The following is a 20,868-nucleotide window of genomic DNA, read 5'->3' as shown; positions in this document are numbered from 1 at the left end:
ATATTCACGGGTGAAGGACTGTGCTTATGGAGAGGAAGATGAGATGGTCAGGGTGGTGTTTGACACAAACTCAGCGAAACTGCGAGAGAAAGTTTTAAGTGCCGGGACTTCGGTAACATTAGATACAGCCATGGACATAGCACGACATGGCACCAGCACAGCTGGGAAACTTCGATGCATGTACACCGAGCGGCTCACGTGAACTGACGCAGTGCACAGACAAAAGCAACAGTTCCAAAAGCTGAACAAAAACCGAATTACACAATTGAAAAGGCAGCAAAAAATATGAAGCGTCTGATACATACAAGCATATTCATAAATGCAGCTACTGTGGAAACAAAGCACACGGTGGAAAAGTCAATGTCCGCTAAAGGAAGACAGTGTAAAAAACCCGTGCATGCAGTGTGTCGGGTCTCAGATAAAGAAGAAGACGAGCTGTTTATTGATGCAGTAAGAAACGAATCGATGAATGAAACCTGTCATCTTTACAACGATTGACAAACACGGAATGTAACTTGAACACAACACATCCTACAAATACGAACCTGATTGAAAGAAATAATGATAATCAAATCCTTGATGACAGCAACACTCAGTAAAACTCACAAAACAATTACTGTATATTGACAGTCATGTTACGTTATTTTTAAAATGTTCCCTTTTCTTTTTCATAGCTTCTTTAACACACTACGTCTCCGCTGCAATACGCGGGTATATATATATATGTACAGTCATGTGAAAACATTAGGACACCCTTTGAAAGCATGTGGTTTTTTGTAACATTTTTAATAAATGGTTATTTCATCTCCGTTTCAACAATACAGAGAGATTAAAGTAATCCAACTAAACAAAGAAAACTGAAGAAAAGTCTTTTCAAGATCTTCTGTAAATGTCATTCTACAAAATGCCTATTCTAACTGAGGAAAAGATAGGACACCCTCACATGTATTCCCTCTTAAATTGGCTCAGATCTCACACAGGTATATCACACCAGGTGCACATAATTAGTAGATCGTTACTCTGCATGTTGAATGAGGCTTGCCCTATTTAAACCTCAGACATTTAGTTTGGTGTGCTCCTGACTGTTGAAGTGAGAGTGAGCACCATGGTGAGAAGAAAAGAGCTGTCAGAGGACTTCAGAAAAAAGATTGTAGCAGCCTATGAGTCTGGGAAGGGATTTAAAAGATCTCAAAAGATTTTGAAATCAGCCATTCCACTGTCCGGAAGATAGTCTACAAGTGGAGGGCTTTCAAAACAACTGCCAACATGCCCAGGACTGGTCGCCCCAGCAAGTTCACCCCAAGAGCAGACCGCAAGATGCTAAAAGAGGTCTCCAAAAACCCTAAAGTGTCATCTTGAGAACTACAGCAGGCTCTGGCTACTGTTGATGTAGAAGTACATGCCTCTACAATCAGAAAGAGACTGTACAAGTTTAACTTGCATGGGAGGTGTGCAAGGAGGAAACCTTTGCTTTCCAAGAGAAACATCGAGGCCAGACTGACATTTGCCAGAGATAAAGTTGACAAAGACCAGGACTTCTGGAATAATGTTCTTTGGACAGATGAGTCCAAAATTGAATTATTTGGACACAACAGCAGAGGACATGTTTGGCGTAAACCAAACACAGCATTCCAAGAAAAGAACCTCATACCAACTGTGAAGCATGGAGGTGGAAGTGTCATGGTTTGGGGCTGCTTTGCTGCAGCAGGACCTGGTCAGCTCACCATCATAGAATCCACGATGAATTCTACTGTGTATCAGAAGGTGCTTGAAGAACATGTGAGACCATCAGTTAGAAAATTAAAGCTGAAGCGGAACTGGACCATGCAACATGACAATGACCCAAAACATACTAGTAAATCAACCAAAGATTGGCTGAAAAGAAGAAATGGAGAGTCCTGGAATGGCCAAGTCAAAGTCCAGATTTGAATCCCATTGAGATGCTGTGGGGTGACTTGAAAAGGGCTGTACGTGCAAGAAACCCCTCAAACATCTCACAGCTGAAAAAGTTCTGCATTGAGGAGTGGGGTAAAATTTCCTCAGACCGATGTCGAAGACTGGTAGATGGCTACAAGAACCGTCTCACTGCAGTTATTTCAGCCAAAGGAGGTAACACTCGCTATTAGGGGCAAGGGTGTCCTATCTTTTCCTCAGTTAGAATAGGCATTTTTGTAGAATGACATTTACAGAAGATCTTGAAAAGACTTTTCTTCAGTTTTCTTTGTTTAGTTGGATTACTTTAATCTCTCTGTATTGTTGAAACGGAGATGAAATAACCATTTATTAAAAATGTTACAAAAAACCACATGCTTTCAAAGGGTGTCCTAATGTTTTCACATGACTGTATATATATACCCCGATCTACATACTCGAATAATGGATACTTTATTCGCCATCAATGATTGTTTTGGTAAAGCCATACTCAGTGTATTCATTAGATGAACAGTAAAAAAGTAAGAGCGAGGGGAGGATGACTTATTGTGGCATGCAAGCAAAACCACAATAGCACGCGGGCTCGATGTACGAAAAAATATATCTTTTCAAGTTCTATTTACTCCATATGTGTCAAACTCAAGGCCGAGGCAACATCCGCCCGGCGTGTAATTATATCCGCCCATGAGATCATTTTATATACTGTATTATTGTTATTAATGGCCCAGGGATATGAAGCACTGGTAACACAATAAACTACAGATCCCATAATGCAGTGCTTCAGCTGCCTTGCCGAACACTTACCGCGTCCCCGCCATCTCTTCAGTCGTTTCCTTACTTTGCGAAGGAAGCAGCTTTCTCAGAGCTTCTGCACTGTTTTATAAACGAAGCGATATATAAGAAAGTCCTTTTTCCTTGCTTCGCCAACGAAGCAGCCTTATTATTTAATCCACGGGTTCTCCGCTGTTTCATTGTTCATTTATTACGATTTTTATAGTTATTGTGTAGGTTTTATTTAATCCACGGGTTCTCTTCTGTGTTCACTGCGGTGTCTTCTTTCGTTTCGTTTGGCCAACTGTATGTTGCATGCTCAAGAGTGAGCTCAGCACACAGCTTAGTCATATTACAACCAGAGGGCCAAACTGACAACGTGGTATACAGAGAGATCCTTAACAATTAATTTTTTACATATTTTCGTTCAGTCTAAAAATGTTTACTTTTTATTAATAAAAATATTCAGACAGTATTTCACCGCTGCGAAGCGCGGGTATTTTGCTAGTTTTTAATAATTCCATCCATCTGTCTATCCAAGATGCGCCAGTCCCAGGAAGCATACAGCGCAAGACAGGAACAATCCCAGGACAGGGCGCCTGCTCATCGCTAATGCTGTGCCACAGTGCCCCCACATGTTTAATTATTAACAGTATACATTATTTAAATGAAGTTAAAAATGTATCTGTATAATTTAATACACATACTTTAATGCATTTCATCTTAAAAATGATATCAAGAGCTCCAAGAAGATAGCTCTTGAAAATCTAAATCAACTTGGAAGCCAGTTGTCATTATCTGTAAATATTTGCTCTCTTCTATTGAATTGAATTGAATTCCTTTATTGTTATTTTATGGTACAATGAGATTCAATAGCTTTTAGGATGAAACTGTTTCTGAACTGCGAGGTCCCTATAGGAAAGGCTCTGAAACATTTGCCGAATGGGAGAACTTCAAATAGATTGTGTGTATATCTGAGGCTGCTTGTGGTAGAAGCTGTATCCTGATTATCCTCTGCGCTCTTAACACAACTCGCTGTAGAGCATTTTTAATCAGCTGCTGTACAGCCTTGATTCCACACTCAGATACAGTGGGTTAACATACTCTGAGTGGTGCACTGAGAATAACAAAGCTAAAGCAACTATGGTATTTGGAATAGCTTGACCATTCCATTGACCATTATATTGTTACAGGTTGATTACAATCAGATGTCTTAAATTTATAAAGGATATGCGGTTAATTTTAATCTATGCTGCGCCAGGGATGTAAATCTAAAAAAGAAAGGGAAACCACACAAGAACAGCAGCATTGCTTTGACGCTGGGTGTTGCCAGTTTGTAAAACCGAGCAGAAAACTTGCGTACTCCATTGATTGAGCTGGTGTGAGAATGTGCTAAGTTTAGTTTTTATACATTGCGATGTGAGCATGGAAATGGGTGTACGTAACATTTTTGTGCATACACACCATTTAAACATGAATGCCCTGGTGTTCTTGATCTATTCTGGTAATTTCACTGATTAACTCTGATGCCTTCTTGGTTTTTGTGAGAGAGATATGAAATAACCTGTCCTCTTACAAATGCTTTCAGAGTTTCCCAAAGTATTCCTGCAGAGACCTTCAAGAATGCATTTGTCTCTAAAAATAACACATTTGCTTGGATGTAAATTCTGCACAGTTGTTGTCAGCTAATAACAAGGGATTAAGAAGCCAGCTGCACGATGAGTATGTGGGGCATAGTGATTTCAGCTCCATGACCACAGGGGCATGGTCGGATAATACAATAGTGTCATACTTGCAACATTTGATCATGGGCAAAAAATTGTTATCTATAAAGAAATAATCATTTCTTGAGGCACAATGATGTACTTGTGAGAAGAAGGAATATGCTCTTAGGTATGGATTTAAAAGTCTCCAAGGGTCTGATAAGATATGATCAATTGCAAACTGTGTAATTATTTTTACAGTGTTAGATATTAATACCCCTGCAGCTGAAGACCTCTGCAGGGACCTCATGCATAACGCCATGCGAAGAATTCACACTATAACATGGCGTATGGACAAAAGCAGAAATGTTTGTATGCACAAAAAAATCCAGATGCATAAATTTGTGCATTCATCAACTTCCACGTTCTTCCGCTACATAAATCCTAGTCAGCTTATAAAGAAACACATGTGCACGCGCCTGCTGCCACTCCCAAACTCCTCCCAGAATTTCGCCTCTTTGAATATGCAAATCAATATAAATAACCCTTAAGCTCAGCATTCTGTGAAAAGGTAATGGCAAAAGCTCAGGGGAAAATAGATGAATTTCAGCGAATACCAAGTGGAGGCAAGGAAAAACATACTATTTGTTGGATTAAACAGTGGTATAAACAACAAAAGTAATCTGATCGAGTGACATAGAGTGTCAGAGAAACTTCACAAAGTCGCACAGTGCCCAAAATAAAAAAGAAGTTCTCAGATATCAAAGTCGCAGTGAAAAGGCGAGTTGTAGTCCACCGTCTGAGTGTCATATAAAAGCTTATTAGGGTACAGAGAAAAAAATAGGCACACAGTGAGAAAAAAGCACGAAATGTCAACTTTAATCTCGGAATTTCCACTTTAATCACGTAGTTTATTTTGACATTAAAGTAGAACATCATAAACTTCATCTTACAATTGTTTAATTTACTAGTTTCTCAAATCCCCATCGTAACTAAAGTAATATGTTAAATGCTTTGTTTTGCATTTGATCTTCTATGTGCTCTATGTGTGTGAATCATTATGTGCTTCCGGGCTTTTTCTCCGACAGGACAAAGAATTCATTACATTCGTGATATTACAGTATTAAAATACTGAGATGTATACTTGATATCATTTTCATGATAATATGAGTTAAAGCATGTGATTAAATATGGGAACACGGTGGTGCAGTGATTGTTCATGCCTGCTTGCTGTGCTGTGCGCAGCCTTCGATGAAATAATTTATTGCATCAGTACTGTCTCTTTCAAACGTACTAACCCCCAATTCCTGTCCTTACTTTTCTTTCTCCAAATACCCAATCGCCACACAATCAGCTCTGTAATAGACGTTACGCCATCTGTAAGCTTAGAACGCGGCTTCTTCAAAACTTTTAAGGAACATTGAAATATCTTCATTGTACATGTTAACTTATTCTATCCATCCAGTGTCGTGTCAGTCCCAGCAAGAATACAGCGCGAGGCAGGAACAATTTGTGAATGGAGCGCCAGCTCCTTGCTAGTGCTGCGACACCATGTTCTCACATGTCTATTTATTAACAGTATAGATAATAGGCCTTCAGTTTACTGTTCTCTCTTTCAATTTTACCTCCAGCCGATTGAGAGTTCACAATATGAGTCTGTTTTGTAAATAGGTGGTGATTCAGTGGACTTCTTGTGAAGTGATGTTACAAGCCCAGAACACTAGAGCATAAAAAATAGCATCTGCCATCTTAGCGCTCTAGAACATGTAAAAACTGGCACTACACACATTAAAGGAACACAATCTCCTAAGGAAAAAGTCTATTCTGCCTCTTATATGTGGACCAGTTCAGCCAGTCACTGATGTAGACTGTCAAGTACTTGTAGCAGTGCACCACCCCTATTTCCACTCCCTGAACCAGATACTGTATAGAGGCTATTTGGTGTGGAGAAAGTCCTTCAATTAAATAATTAATCAATTACATTGATTAATCATGAAGACCTTTGAGAGACAAGCCCTAGATTATATGAGTCCTCTCGTGGTAGATCACTTGGACCCACAGTAATTTATCAACTGGACAAATATTCAAGTGGATGATGCAACTGTTTATCTGCTTCACAAGGCTTATTCACACATGGACAAAGCCGGCAACACTGTGTGGATTATGCTTTTTGATGTCTGCATTTCCTACAGTACTATCCAGCTATCTGTGTTAATGGATAAACTCGGAGATATGCAAGTGGATGAGCCTGTGGTGTCCTGGATAATGGACTCTCTGTTGGGCAGACTGCAGTTTGTGAGACTCATAGACTGTATTTCTGATACAGATTTCATCAACACTGGGGAACCACAAGGAACATTTTTGTCTCCTTTTCTCTTTACGCCATATGCCTAAAACTATAAGTATAACACCAGGTCATGTCACTTTCAGAAATTCTCAAATGATTCTGCATTTAAGAATTTTATTGAAAAGGGGGATTAGACAGAGTATAGATATCATGTGGAGAACTTTGTTTCTTGATGAAAAGAGAATTGTCTGTATGTTAACATCAGCAAAATCAAGGGAATGTTCATTGACTTTCACACCAAGCAGCCGCTATATCTGGTCACTATTCAGGTAGTGGATGTAGAGGTGGTGCGCCCCTACACATACTTGGGGATTTACATCAATGACAGGTTGGACTGGTCTCAGAATACAAAGGAACTATATAAGAAAGGGCAATGTAGGCTTTTTTCATTCAGAGACTGCATTCCTTTAATGTGGGAAGTGACATTCTTCATATATTCAACAACTCTGTGAAGCTGGTAACTTCACTTCAAGAGAGGCCCACGGAATCATAAAGCTAATTAAAATGGCGGGCTCATTTATCGGATGCACACTGGACCCCCTGGAGGTATTAACAAATGAGAGAATTATAACAAAACCCATTATGAACAATGCCAAAGAATTATTCAACAGGAGTGTGCTAAGAAATGCTCCTTTATACCAACAAAAATATGTCTGCCTAATGCCTCACCATGACTGTGACTGCCAACCCAGAAGTTTTCTTTCCTTTGAAATTTTCTTCCATTTTATTCATTCTGGTGTGTTTTCAGACCATAGAGTCTGTATATATTTATTTATATAATTATCTATCATGTAGGCATTTACAGTATTATTTACGGTATCTAAAGAGCTTCTCTAAAAAGACAAATTTCCCCTCTGGGGACAAATAATTTTCTAAAAGTTCTAATTAACAAGTTCCTTAGTTTTCCTTATGCTGAGTTGCAGACAATTTTCTTTGCACCTGACTCCTATACTCTTTCTCACCCCCTTTATCAGTATTCCAATTAGTGCAGAATAATCTGAGGATTTCTGCAAGTGACATGACCTTATGTTATATTTACAGTATATTTTGGGATGTACATTGTGAAATGATACAGGACTGTTCCTTTTGGTGCAGTAGTGTTGGTTACATCTATATCAGAGCCACAGTAATTGAGCTTCACAGACTGTGGTCTGGATGACAGATAGCATTGGTCTTTTTAATATAATATTCCGCTTAGAATTTAAGTGGCAAAAATTATTCAGGACTGATTAAGTATCATGCTTTTAAATGTACAATAACTAATTTACTGCTTTTTCAGATATAGGTTATGTATGATGGGCTATTAGTGATTAGTGCTTGCACAGTACACTCTTTTAGAGCATTTTGAGAACTACGTGAACAATTACATCAAAGATCCATAGAAGGCTGCTACCTGAAACTCACAGGAGTCCAAAGTCGTATAATAATCATGGTTTTCTTTGCAGGTTTGAATTGGTAGTAACTAATAAACAGATAGAGCAGGGGGCAGAGGTAAAGTATGCTCTAGGTGGAAAGAGAAGCACTAGATAAGAGTAGCAGACAGAATGAGGGTGAGAGATTATATGCTTCACAAATGGAAGGAAGGAAGTAAAAAGCTCTTTTTAGTATGATTCATTTAAAATTAACAGGCGTTTGTTATTTTATTGTATAGTTATCCTTTATCCCTATTACACTTTTGTTAATGAAAAGTATTTTATCTATTTCTTCTGTGAACTTTTGCTCAGTATCATGTATGAAGCCCATAGGTGGCAGTATAAGACTGCAAAGCTGAGTAACATTACCAGTACAAAAAAGGACAAAGTCAGGGTTTTGCCTGCAATAAACTGTTTTTGGGAATGAATGATCCTGGAATATTCATTGTGTCCCAAAATATCCCTACCAAACTCTCCTGATTTATGCATACTTAATTTTAGTGACACTTTCTGTTGATGACATTGAGGTTTTGAAGTGAAGCAAACAGAGCCCTCCAAAATGACTTCAGCATAATATTTTACATTTAAGTAACTTTAAACACAGCCAGCTTTGTCTCTTTCATTAATATTTCATTAGTGAATGCCACATATGAAATCTTCAAGGTAAAAAACTTCTCAGTATAATTTCCTGTAGTTATTTTGCCTTCAGTTCATTTTATACGATGTTCTTGTCAACTTGTACACACAGAATGATTGCTTTCATAGCTCTTTCCTAAATGATATTGATCAAATGCTGTTTTTTCTGCTTGGTGTCATTTATTTGACAATTTTGTGCTTCCAGTTACCAATTATGTTTCAAAGAAAAAAAGTCTTTAATAGATTATTTTTTAATTTTTTATGAGTACTGTATAATTTTTACATAACCTTTTTATAAAATTGACTCTTCACCCAGCAAAGACCAGTATAATGCTGTAATGTTTCGCCCAAAAATAACCATACATACAGCCTTCAGCTTAAAGCAAAATAAACACATTTTTTTCATCTTGTCACTTACATTTTTCATTCCAATGTATTTTCTTTCATTTCTAATCCTTTACTCTGAATAAAAGGAGCTCAGTAGCCCCTTCACTGGTGGACTGCATCAAAGACAATTAGAACAGAACATGAAAATGTTCTGAACAGAAAATGATTTGTCATGTACCTTTCCCAGATTTTTTTTTTCATTTCATCAAATGAATGTGAAATGAGCTTAGGGAAATGTCAGTGTCTTTTTATTTCTTGTCAAATTCAAGCCAGGATTTGTTATTCTTTAAGAGGTGTACTAAAAGTAAAGGTTAATATTGTCTTTTATTTTATTTCATTGTTTTGTACAGCCTAGGTTTGTTCTAATGTAAAAGTTAAAAAATAAACTTTTTTAGAAGGATTTTTTTTACAGAGAAGGAGAAGGAAGACAGAAGGGTAAGGAATCCATTTGGGCTAGGAGAGTCAAAGTTTATGTTTAAATCTACAAGAAGGATAACAGGATCTGGGAATAGGGAAGTAGATAAGAGAAAGAAATCACGGTTGTCCAGAAAATACATATGTGGATCTGAAGTGAAGGAATATAGTCTATCACTGCTATCGCAATGCAACAGAATCTTTCTTCTGTATGTCCTACCACCTGTTTTATATCTATCATGTAGGCTGTTCCTTCTCCTGTTTACTTTGCCCAGCTCTTGGTGAACTCTGTAACAAACGCTCTCTTTTCTTCTTTTGGATGAATCAATGTTAGATTTCTAAAAGTTTGTTACCAGTTCCATGCAAGGAAATAACAAGCTGAATCTGCTGTATTCACCTTAAAGTGTAATTTACTTGCTCCTTTAAGTAAATCTGACCGCAACCTGATTCATATTATTCCCAGTTAGAAGTCTGTTTATAGACAACATCCTGTTACTACAAGAATAATGAATCTGGAGGATGAAATGGCTCTGAATGACTGCTTCCAAACACCAGAATGGGAAGTGAGGTGCGAGTCACATGGGAACAACATTGAGGGACTCTGTAACTGCATCACAGACTATATTAACTTCTGTGTCGACACAGTGGTACTTTCGAAGACAGTGTGTTGCTTTTTAAACAGCAAGCTCTAGATTACTAAGGAGATAAAAGGCCTCCTGAATGAGAAAAGACAGCATTTAAATCTGGTGACAAAGAGGCTCTGAGGACATATAGCATGTGCTAAACAAGAAGCTGAGTGAAGGAAAGGAAGCTTACAAAGCTAAAATAGAAAACAAACTCACTGATAATATGACGGATGTCTGGAATGAACTGGGTATAATTACAGGACTCAAGCAATCGAGGCCACAGATGCTAGAAGGAGATATTGACAAAGCTAATGCCCTGAACCAGTTTTTTCAACAGGTTTTCCTTCTCACTGCCATCTTCTTCCAATGATCAATCAGAATGTTGCGTATGGCCTTTAACACGCTCACTTCGAGATGCACAAAAACTAAACTTGGTGTAAAGCCACGCATATTTTCACGGCAGTGTCCCCTCTTGCGTACACACATTTCTGCTCATTTTGCAAACTGGTGGTACCCAGCTACTGTTTCTGTAGTCTACTTTTCTTTTTTCGATTTTTTCATCTGTGATGAAGGTTTTATCAAGCAGATCAGAGTTAATTGCATATTGTTTACAAATAGTTGATTGTAATGATTCTGTAACAATATAATGGTGCATGGAATGTTGAAACTATTGCAATTACCATGGCTGCATTAGCATTGTTAGAAGATATCGCACATGAGAGAATTAGAAGAGAGCACGTAATTACAGATGATGAGGACAGGATTCTAAGTCAGTTTCGATTTCCAAAAGCTACCCTTTTGGAGCTGTGTGCTGAAATGGCACTGGCTTTACAAAAGTAGACTTTGAGAGATTGTGCTCTACCTGCTCCTTTGTAGGTTCTATCCACTCTGGGGTTTTTAGCCGCAGGAGCTTTTCAATGTGAACTTGCTGATCAATCAGGTATTTCACAGTCATCACTGAGTTACGCCATGCCAGCTGTATAGGATGGTTTTATCCACTTGTCATTCAGATAAATAAGATTTCCTTACACTGTGGTTGAACTGGCGAACATAAAAGTGCAATTTGCAGCAACATCCAGTTTTCCAAATGTAATCGGAGTGGTCAACTGCACGCACATTACTATTGCAAAGGCTCCAAACAAATTATATCAGCCAGGGATGAATCACCAAAAGAATGATCTGGCATTACATCATATATAGCTGTCAAACCTAAAAAAACAGCAACTCTGCACAGTCGCAGGTGCTTTTTCCAACTAATACGACAAAAGGCAAGCAGTCCTTTTAAGAATAGTGAGTCATCTCGAAGTAAAGAGCAAAGAATCAGTCCGTTTTGGCACATGATGCCGTTGCTAAGCTATAAAGGCACCTTCTGAGAATTCATTTGTATATGTAAATAGAAAGCATTACTCTATTAATGTACTGCTCTATAGTCCACAGAAAGTGTGTCGTAGTGTGCAAACATGTAGCTGAAGAGATGCACTATGATGAACCTGACCAACCAAATGATCAGCCATATCGGACAGTGTTACAACTTTGTTTGAATGTAATTAGTTGAATGTAAAAACAGGTAATCAGATGCAGCATTTTTTTTAACCAATTAATTTAATTTGTGGTCAATGTCACATAGTACGGCCTTTATATTCCTTATGCTCATTGGCCACATCTCACATACTTAGCACAGCAGCATCATCACCATCTGACCATCGCATGGGGGACTGTTTTTATAACATTGTCTTAAACAGAAGTTGGGATGCAACTCAGGTTTTCACATCCACTGTGATATCTGACCACTTCTTTTTTCTTTCAGGCACTATGCAACTTTCTGAACTTAAATTTTCAAGTGTCTCCGCCACACTTTATATGCTTGTTCATCAGCCAACAAATAGTGCGTTTTTCCTTGCTTCCACTTCACATTCATTGAAATTCTTTTTTTTAACGGAACTTGATATTTATATTGATTTGCATATTAAAATATGCAAAATTCTCTGTGAGTTAAATTTCACGTTCATTGGGATTTGTAAATGGGTAGTGTATGGAACTTAGCACATGCACAGATTTATGCATTTGGATTTTTTTGTGCGTACGCACATTTCCACTTTTGTCCATATGCTATGTTTTAGTGTGAGTTCTATGCACGCCATTATATATGAAGCCCAAGGTCTCCAAATGAGGCACTTTATGGAGAAAAACAGGCTGTACAATCAGAATTTAACCTCTTGAGAACAATAGAAATAGAACAACTTATATTTAAATCACATCATTATTATGACAATGGAAAGAAGGATAATAAGATCTTAGCTCAACAAATCCACTAACAGGAAATTTTCAATGTATTAACAGAAATTACCAACATGAAGAAAAAAATACTGACCATAAATATATAACTAACACATTTAGGGAGTTCTATAAATCTTTATATTCTATTCAGTTTAAACACACAATTTTTTGATGCAATACCAATTCTAAATACTCTTGGTGTAGAGGAACTGGACAATACGCTGGCACTCTCAGAACTACTGGGTGCTATAAACTCACTCCAAAATGGGAAAGCAGCAGGCCCTGATGACTATCCAGTGGAATTTTAAAAAGAAATCAACTAAGTTATCTCCACTATTATTAGCAAAATTTATAGAAGCTAGAGACAACAAAATTCTACCTCAATTTTTTCGCCATGCATTAATCCATAGAAATTGGTAAGGGCTAGACAAAAGAACTGGGTCACACCCTACATTTAAGACCTTATTTTAAACAATCTGCTTCACTTAGAAAAAAAATTTGAAAATGACCCAGCAGCTTCACATAGAGCAATTGGTGCATCCCTGAAGTCACTTCAAAGTTAGAAAAAAAATAAACTCTTGAGACATGCATCTGTGCACACTATCACAAGCATATTCATGTCAGATTAAGTTGGATATTTTGGTCTCTTGTTACACAGTATTTTTATATATGAACTTCCTGCTAAACACACTGTAAGAATAACAATTTAGAGAACCAATCAACTTCTTAGACCAATCAGAGATAAGATACCAGTGTAAAATAGTGGTGCTGTATAACTCTGCATCATCCTCTGTTTCATCTGCATGTTTTAGAAATCAGGAAAAGGGCTTAGATTACAACAGAGTAAATGAACCATCAGGAAAATGACACAAATTCCTACAGAGTAAACAGATCATCATTCATTTACACAGGGAGACTGATAAGGTGCCTGGCGTTATTGAAATACCTAGGCCAAAACCATTTATCACCAAACAAGTGTTATTTGATAGTGATGATGATGCTGACAATTTGTCCCAGCTAGAGTGTCTGGTATTCAATGAATAATTGAATTTTCTGGAGGGTTTGGATCTGTGCTTAAGATAAACACCTAAAATATTTTGTTTGTATTTACTCATGCATAGTCTGCATTTTTATAAATAATATACATAATTGCCTTCCAGGGGACACTGTGCAAAAGAAAATGAAAGGTGATGATGGATGAGTTGTAAAAAAAATCCATGCCAGCAAACAGTAATTCAGTACAATATACCTGATATCTTTCTGATACACTTATTTAATGTTATACCAGTCATAACATAATTCTAATATAGTAGTGCACATTATTTCTACATTATACTGACATTGCTGACGTAAATGGTTGTAAAATTTATAATGAAATCTGCAAAGCAATGGACACAGAATGAATGAATCACAAAAGCTGAGTGAAGGACTCAGCAGATCAATAATGTGATGAGTAGCTACAGATTCCTTGCACTCATGAACACTCCATTCGTGTTTGTTGTTTTAACCATCACTGTTCCCAGAACAAAGACCACATATGGGAGAAGGAAATGTGTGAACTGCTGGCAGAAAGGCTGCTTGGGAATCCAAGGAATGTAAATAATTTTCCAATTTTTGATATAAGAAAGGCATGTAAAATGTATTATTATTATTATTAGTAGTAGTAGTAGTAGTAGTAGTAGTAATAGTGAAGGTATGTCTTTGCAAATTTATTTTCCCAAAATGTTGGATATTTCAATGATTTGTGTTGTCTTCAAAGGAGACATTTTAAAGCCGTTTAACCAATTTTTGGCATTTTTAGCTAAACTTTAATGAATGCATAGTTCTACTAGTTATTTTTGAAAAGTACTACTTCTGTTGGGGTTATCAGAGGAGGACTTGAACAGAAAATATCATTATCCATAGATGATATGGTACTGTATACTATATATCAGACCCACAAACAATTTTACCATTATCCCTTAATGCACTAGCAGAATTTCAAAAGTTTTCTGCACTCAAAATCGATTTGAATAAAAGTGGTGTGCATTTTTCAGTGAACTCTCTACAAACCATACTAGATTGGGCATCTATCTGTTAATTTTATTAAAACAGGTTGAATATATAGGGGTAAACATTACAAGTGAATATAAAGATCTTTTTCAACAAAATTTAGCTATCAGCATGAAAAAAACAAATCAAACAGGATGTGAGCAGATGGTATACTCTCAATCTCAAATTAGTAGGGAGAATCAATACTGTCAAGATGAACATCCTACCTAATTTTTTTTTATATTTCAAAGCACTTCTATATACATTAATAAATGTTTAAGAAGCTAGACTTAATTATAAAATACTTTTTCTGTATTTCAATACTTCTTCACATTCAAAAGGCGACTCTATAATTACCTAAAGCAGAAGGTGGCACGGCACTACCTAACTTTCAATTTTATTACTGGGTGGCAAATATACAAGCTATAAATACCTGGAAATTGACACAAATTTGTGAATTTACACAAACATTGTCTGAAATAGAAATAAACTTTCTATTTTTCTTTACATGTCCTGCATTTTGCCTCAGTAAATACTAATTATCATCAATATACCAATAATCCAATTGTCCATCAATCACTATTACACCAATGCAGAATATGCTTCAAGGCAAAGAAGCTTTTATTTATTGCTCCTCTACACAATAATCACTCTTTACAACCCTCTCAATCTACACAGTATGTAATCTCTTGAAAACACTGGCGATTAAAACACTTAGATAACCGTATAAAGATATTTTTTGCATCTTATGAACAATAATGCTTCAAATTAAACTTCCTACCAACACAATTTTCCTATTTTGCTTAAACAAACCTGCCCAATTTTCTGCACCTCTCACCCATCTCTATTCCAGAAGAAATAGTGAGTGTTAAAGACTCAGTCAGTATTATAACAATATATGAGAACATTTCAAAGATCCTAAGGTATGGTGGATTAATTATCTTTCAATTAATATCTCAGAAGTGGAGTGGAAAGCAGCCATGCATAGAACACACTCTAACTCAATATGTGCAAAGCATTTAAAATCATTCATCAGTTTCATTTATCATGTTTAACTTTGTCTTAAATGTACCCAGGACAAGATCCAACCTACAAGCATTGCAATCTAGCTCCAGACTCACTGGGCCACATATTTCGTAAGTGCACCAAATCAACATAATTTTGGACACAAATCTTGGTGTCACAATGTCTCCTAACCCATTAACATCTGTGTGTGGTGTGTTCTCAGATGGGCTTAAAGTGAAGAAGGAAAAATTGATTGTAATTGCCTGTACCACACTACTGGTATGTTGACTTATATCACTCAACAGGAAGAATCCCAAACCACCCTTTATAGGTTTGTGGGTGTCGGATGTTTTGTACTGTTTGAAATCTGAAAAAATCAAATCCTCACTGAGAGAATCTGTTCAAAACTTTTTTTTAAATGATGGCAAGATTTAATTAATAAAATTTTAGAATGAGCATTTATATTAGGGGAAAAGAACATTTTTTCCCTTGTTTTTCTTTTTTCTATTTTTGCCCATGCTATTGGCTTTCCTCTCTTTCTTGCAGGTAGGGGTTGAATTCTATTTTGTTAGGTTTTGCCTTATTGTTCGGGTTTGTCTTTTGTTCCTGCTTTCTTTTTAACACTGTTTTCTTCTAGTTTCACTATAAAGTCATTTGTTGCATAAATATGATTGCATGCAATGTTATTTTCTTCAAAAAAAAAAAAAAAAGACTTTTTATATGTAAACTGTTATCACAGAACAAGACACAATTAAATGTTATATATGACCCCATTTTCTAATCTAAAATGTGCTGGTACAAATGGATATTCTAGTTAAACAAGCAGCAAGTTTCAAGTACATTTTTTTACAGTATCCCTTCCCAATGGAAATTTATAATGCTCAAAGGTTTATCTTTGATGGCTCATGAGACTTAAAAGAGATTCTCATTTAATTTAAGAATTAACTTTGTCACAGATGTCTGGCCTAAAATTCCTTAGGAGAAATAACTTTAGACAGAAAGGAGACGTGAGATACAACTGTGGTAAAATGAGTCATTCTTAAGAATTTGGTTTGAAAACTTTATTATATTTTGTGAGATCTCTTCTTAGTCATGCTTAAATCTCTTTCAGGACTTCATATTGTTTATTTTACTATATCCATGGTGACTTACAACATTTAGTAAGATATGATTGGATATATTTCTTTTGTTTTTTTTAATTAGAGAAGAGACAGGTAAACTTTATTGATCAAGGTCACAGATTTGAGCTCACAGCTTCTGGGTTTAAAGTCCAACAGCTTACCACTATGCCACACTGCCTACCTTTTCATCTCAACTGAGTAACTGAAGAAAAGCAATATAAATTAGAGCAACTAATAGTATTATTACAGAAGCAAGGAATACAGTTTTGTAATCAGAGGGTGTGTGGTTATACACTGGCAATGAATTGCCAAATTAAAGGAAATAGTTCTAAGACTAGTTAAAAACAGTTCAGAACAATAAAGGAACTTATATACCTTTTTAAACAGTCAAAGTGTGAGTGTGCGCTGCCACGAATATTTTAATTTTGCATTTGCAGGACCGCACTATGTGATGCTGATGGCTAGACATACGCAGGTTCAGCAAAGGCCTACTGGACTTCACATGTGCCTGGTCGAAACACAAGCGTCTTCATAGCCACCTGCTGTTGCAAATTAAGAAGCTTGGAGAGTCAGGAAAATGCATTCATTATTTCAGAGAAGGAGATCTTGAGATAAAGTTACAAAAAGCAACTTACTATAGTAAGTACAGAGAATGGATCGGCTTGTCCAGCTGAAATGCACGCGCTCCAGGCAATTTCATGCAGGCCTTGCAGGAGTAGAGTATAGCACGTAAGCTGAACGTGCCTGCGTCAGCTGCAACTGGAGGAAGGGAGCAGTGTGTTGCAGGATTGGTTGAAGCTACACTCCTTAGTATAAAAGGCATTTTCTGCCTGAAGGGGTCATCTTTTGACTCAATCATGGTGGTGAGTGAGAGTTTATTGTAGATAATCTTAATAGTACATCAAGCATAGCAGATGGTACCTTATCTTGTAAAAAAATATTTTTGTATATATATAGATATAAATATCTTTTATTTATAGTATAGTTTTGCTGGAGGTATTTTTATAAATTGGGTTTGTGGTGCACTTTTTGTATTGTGGAAGTTGACGCGGACACAGACAGGCAGACACGTTCATGTCACCCACAAACACCCTTTATTGACAATATCTACAAAATCCGTGCACTTCCCAGTGCCTCTTGCACCATTCCACCAAACGTCCAGGCCCCACAGTCCTTGTGCCTTTCTCCTGGCTGCCTCCAATCCTTTCGCCAGCTCCGTCTCTCTTCCACCCAAATTCCGCTATCGACCGAAGGGATGTGGCCTCTTAAATAGGAACCCGGATGGGTTCCAGCTGCTTCCCGGCACTCCTCCGTAGACACGCCCCAGTGTGGCGGAAGTGTGGCTGCGCACCCGGAAGCTGTCCGGGTGTCCCCTGTCGTCTTCCCCCCAGCACTTCCTGATGTGGCAGAAGTGCTAGGCTCCAGGGATATTCAGGCACCGGGGTGCCGCCTGGCGGTGGCCACGGGACCCTACAGGGCTGGGCTTCCAAGCCCTTTACCCGAGGCCCCCAACATAACCAGGGCGGGCGCCCCCTCGTGGTCTGGAGGAGGTACATGCCCCCCTCTGGTCCTCCTGGGCATCCTGGGTGCCACAGTATATACACTGATTTTTCTCTAAATAAATGTTTTATGTGGATCAGTGAAGAACTTGGCTTTTGTGTAGTATGTCCCTGTCTGCATTTTTATTTAGGAAGACTAACAATTTTTTTCTGTATATACATTTATTTTATCTCTTCTTTTTCCTTTTGGAGATTTGCAATACTCTCTGTAAATATTTTACAGTTTCAGTATTTTTTTAGGACATTTCTTCTCTGTTTTATTTGTCAGTTGCAGTGAGGACTATGTAAAAAAGCCTGCCTATTACTGTTTTCCATGCACCTATAAATAAAACCCACTTTTGTTTTGCAATACTATCTTTTTGTGTCTGTGTCCTGATCCTTGGAGAGTCGCAGTCAGTGCAGCTGATGGAACGGTCCTTACGGATGATACTGCAGTTGTGACCCACTGGGCTGGATACTTTGAGCAGTTGTTCAAAGCTGATACTTCTGGCTAGAATGCTGGATATCTCTGGGTCCACGGTTCTTGAGGCTGATCCTCCAAATAGCTGTGAACCACCCAATCTCACTGAGATTGCACAGGTGGTGAACCAGCTGAAGGGTGGGGGGAGGTTGGCGAAGGCTGCAGGGATCTGTGGTATCTGGGGTGAACTTCTCCAGGCTGAGGTTAAGGCTGTCCTCCTGGCATTGCAAGCAATCTTTGCTTCCATTTGGAAGACTGGCATCAGCCCAACTGACTGGAAAACGGGACTTGTCATCCCTATCTGGAAAGGGAAGGGTGATCGCCTGGACTGCAGCAACTACAGTGGGATAACACTGCTGTCTGTGCCAGATAACGTCCTTGCTTTGGTCGTCCTCGATAGGATCTGTGATCACTTGCTCATCTACCAGTGACCGGAACAGTCTGGTTTTACACCTAAGAAGTCTACCATCAGCCGCATCCTGGCACTGAGGGTTCTCATGGAGCGCAGACTCGGCAGAGTTTCTTTGCAGCCCTTGTCGATTTTCCCAAAGCATTCGACTCAGTTGATCAAGGTGCCCTGTGGGACATCCTGAGGGTTCGCGGGATTCCCTCGAGGTTTCTGGATATCATGGCCGGCCTGTACACTGGTACTGTGAGTGCTGTGCAGAGTGGAGGCAGAACCTCTGTTCGTCAGGGGTGTCTTCTTGCTTCTACTCTGTTCAGTGCTTGTATGGACTGGGTGTTAGGCAAGGCTGTGAGGTCCAGCAGCTGTGGGGCATATGTTGGTGAAGAAAGATTCATGGATCTTGACTTTACTGACGATGCTGTGATCTTCACGGAGTCAATGGAGGCTCTCATCGGGGCGCTCGAGAGACTAAGCGAGGAGTCTGAGTGTCAGGGCTTGTGAGTGTACTGGATAAAAACTAAGATCCAGGCCTTTAATGACCTCTTGGGCACAGCCATTAGTAGTGTGTCTGTTTGCGGAGACAGTGTTGACCTTGTCGAGAGGTTTACTTACCTTGGCAGTGACATTCATGTCTCTGGTGACTGTTCCTATAAAGTCAGTAGATGGATTGGGAGAGCATGGGGGTCACAAGGTCTCTAGAAAGGGATGTGTGGTGCTCCTGATATCTATGCAAAAGGACGAAGGTCCAAGTCTTTAGAGTCCTGGTGCTTCCTGTCTTGCTATATGGTTGCGAGACATGGACACTATCCAGTGACCTGAGACGAAGACTGAACTCTTTTGGTACTGTGTCTCTCCTGAAAATCCTTGGGTACCGTTGGCTTGACTTTGTGTGAAATGAGCGGTTGCTCATGGAGTCCCGAATGAGGCACATTACCTGCATTGTGAGGGCGCGTCAGTTAAGGCACTACGGCCATGTGGCGCGTTTCCTTGAGGGTGATCCGACTTGTAAGATCTTCATTGCTGGTGACCTGAGTAGCTGGACCAGGCCAAGGGGTTGCCCACGTAACACCTGGCTGCGGCAGATAGAGCGTCATTTCCGGAGGGTGAGACTGGACTGCGTGTCTGCCTCGGGGATTGAAAACCAGGATCCCAAGTTGTTTTGTCATGTGGTAGGTGTGGCAACACATTGTACCAGTGCATGCTCCCTGACTCGACTCGTCTGTGTCTGCCTGTCTAATACATCCCTATTTTGATCCCTGTCAGTCTCAAGAAACAAAACACCAAGTGTGTAGTCTGGTACCATCTTTCTCACTAAATAGGCTGTCATACATAATAAAGCGCTTTATTACCACAAACAACTGTCCATATATTTCACCATATATAGTATTACTGAGCACACAATGCAAATACTTTCAACTTGAAAAAAAATCAAGACACTACTTGGAAGATTTGAGCCCATTGTGTGACTCGGCTGAGATCTCTCAAGAGGAGACACATGTAAGATTTTGCCTCAGGAAAAAAATCTGAGAAGCAGGATATGTCTCCATCTTATTTCTTTCTGATCTAATTGTTGCCAAGGAGAAATCAAAAGATATTAAGGGGAGTATCCCATGGGAGGTGCTTCAAGAGTATGTGGCTGAGTGGATGGAAGTGTTTCCCTTAGAAAATTTTTATTAGTGGGTGACTTTGGTTGCTTACCTGTGACACCAATAAATAGTTGTGGAGATAAATAATTAAATAATGCACCAAATATCCGTTTGCAAAAAGAAGAGATGTATACA

At 38.5% G+C, this 20,868-nt stretch overlaps 1 protein-coding gene across 1 annotated transcript in view; it reads right to left on the bottom strand.

Moving 5' to 3' along the window:
- LOC120541600 (endogenous retrovirus group FC1 Env polyprotein-like) overlaps window positions 1–17,312 on the bottom strand; it is a 67,969-nt gene extending 50,657 nt beyond the window's left edge. The window contains exon 1 of the mRNA XM_039773387.1: window positions 17,298–17,312. The gene's annotated coding sequence lies outside the window, so the exon portion shown is untranslated. The remainder of the gene's footprint in view (window positions 1–17,297) is intronic.
- Window positions 17,313–20,868: the final 3,556 nt, after the last annotated feature.

The sequence above is a fragment of the Polypterus senegalus genome, chromosome 12 (assembly GCF_016835505.1).
Source record: "Polypterus senegalus isolate Bchr_013 chromosome 12, ASM1683550v1, whole genome shotgun sequence".
NCBI lineage: Eukaryota > Metazoa > Chordata > Cladistia > Polypteriformes > Polypteridae > Polypterus > Polypterus senegalus.
The sequence above is the reverse complement of the archived record's forward strand: the minus strand, read 5'-3'. Positions and strand labels throughout refer to the sequence as shown.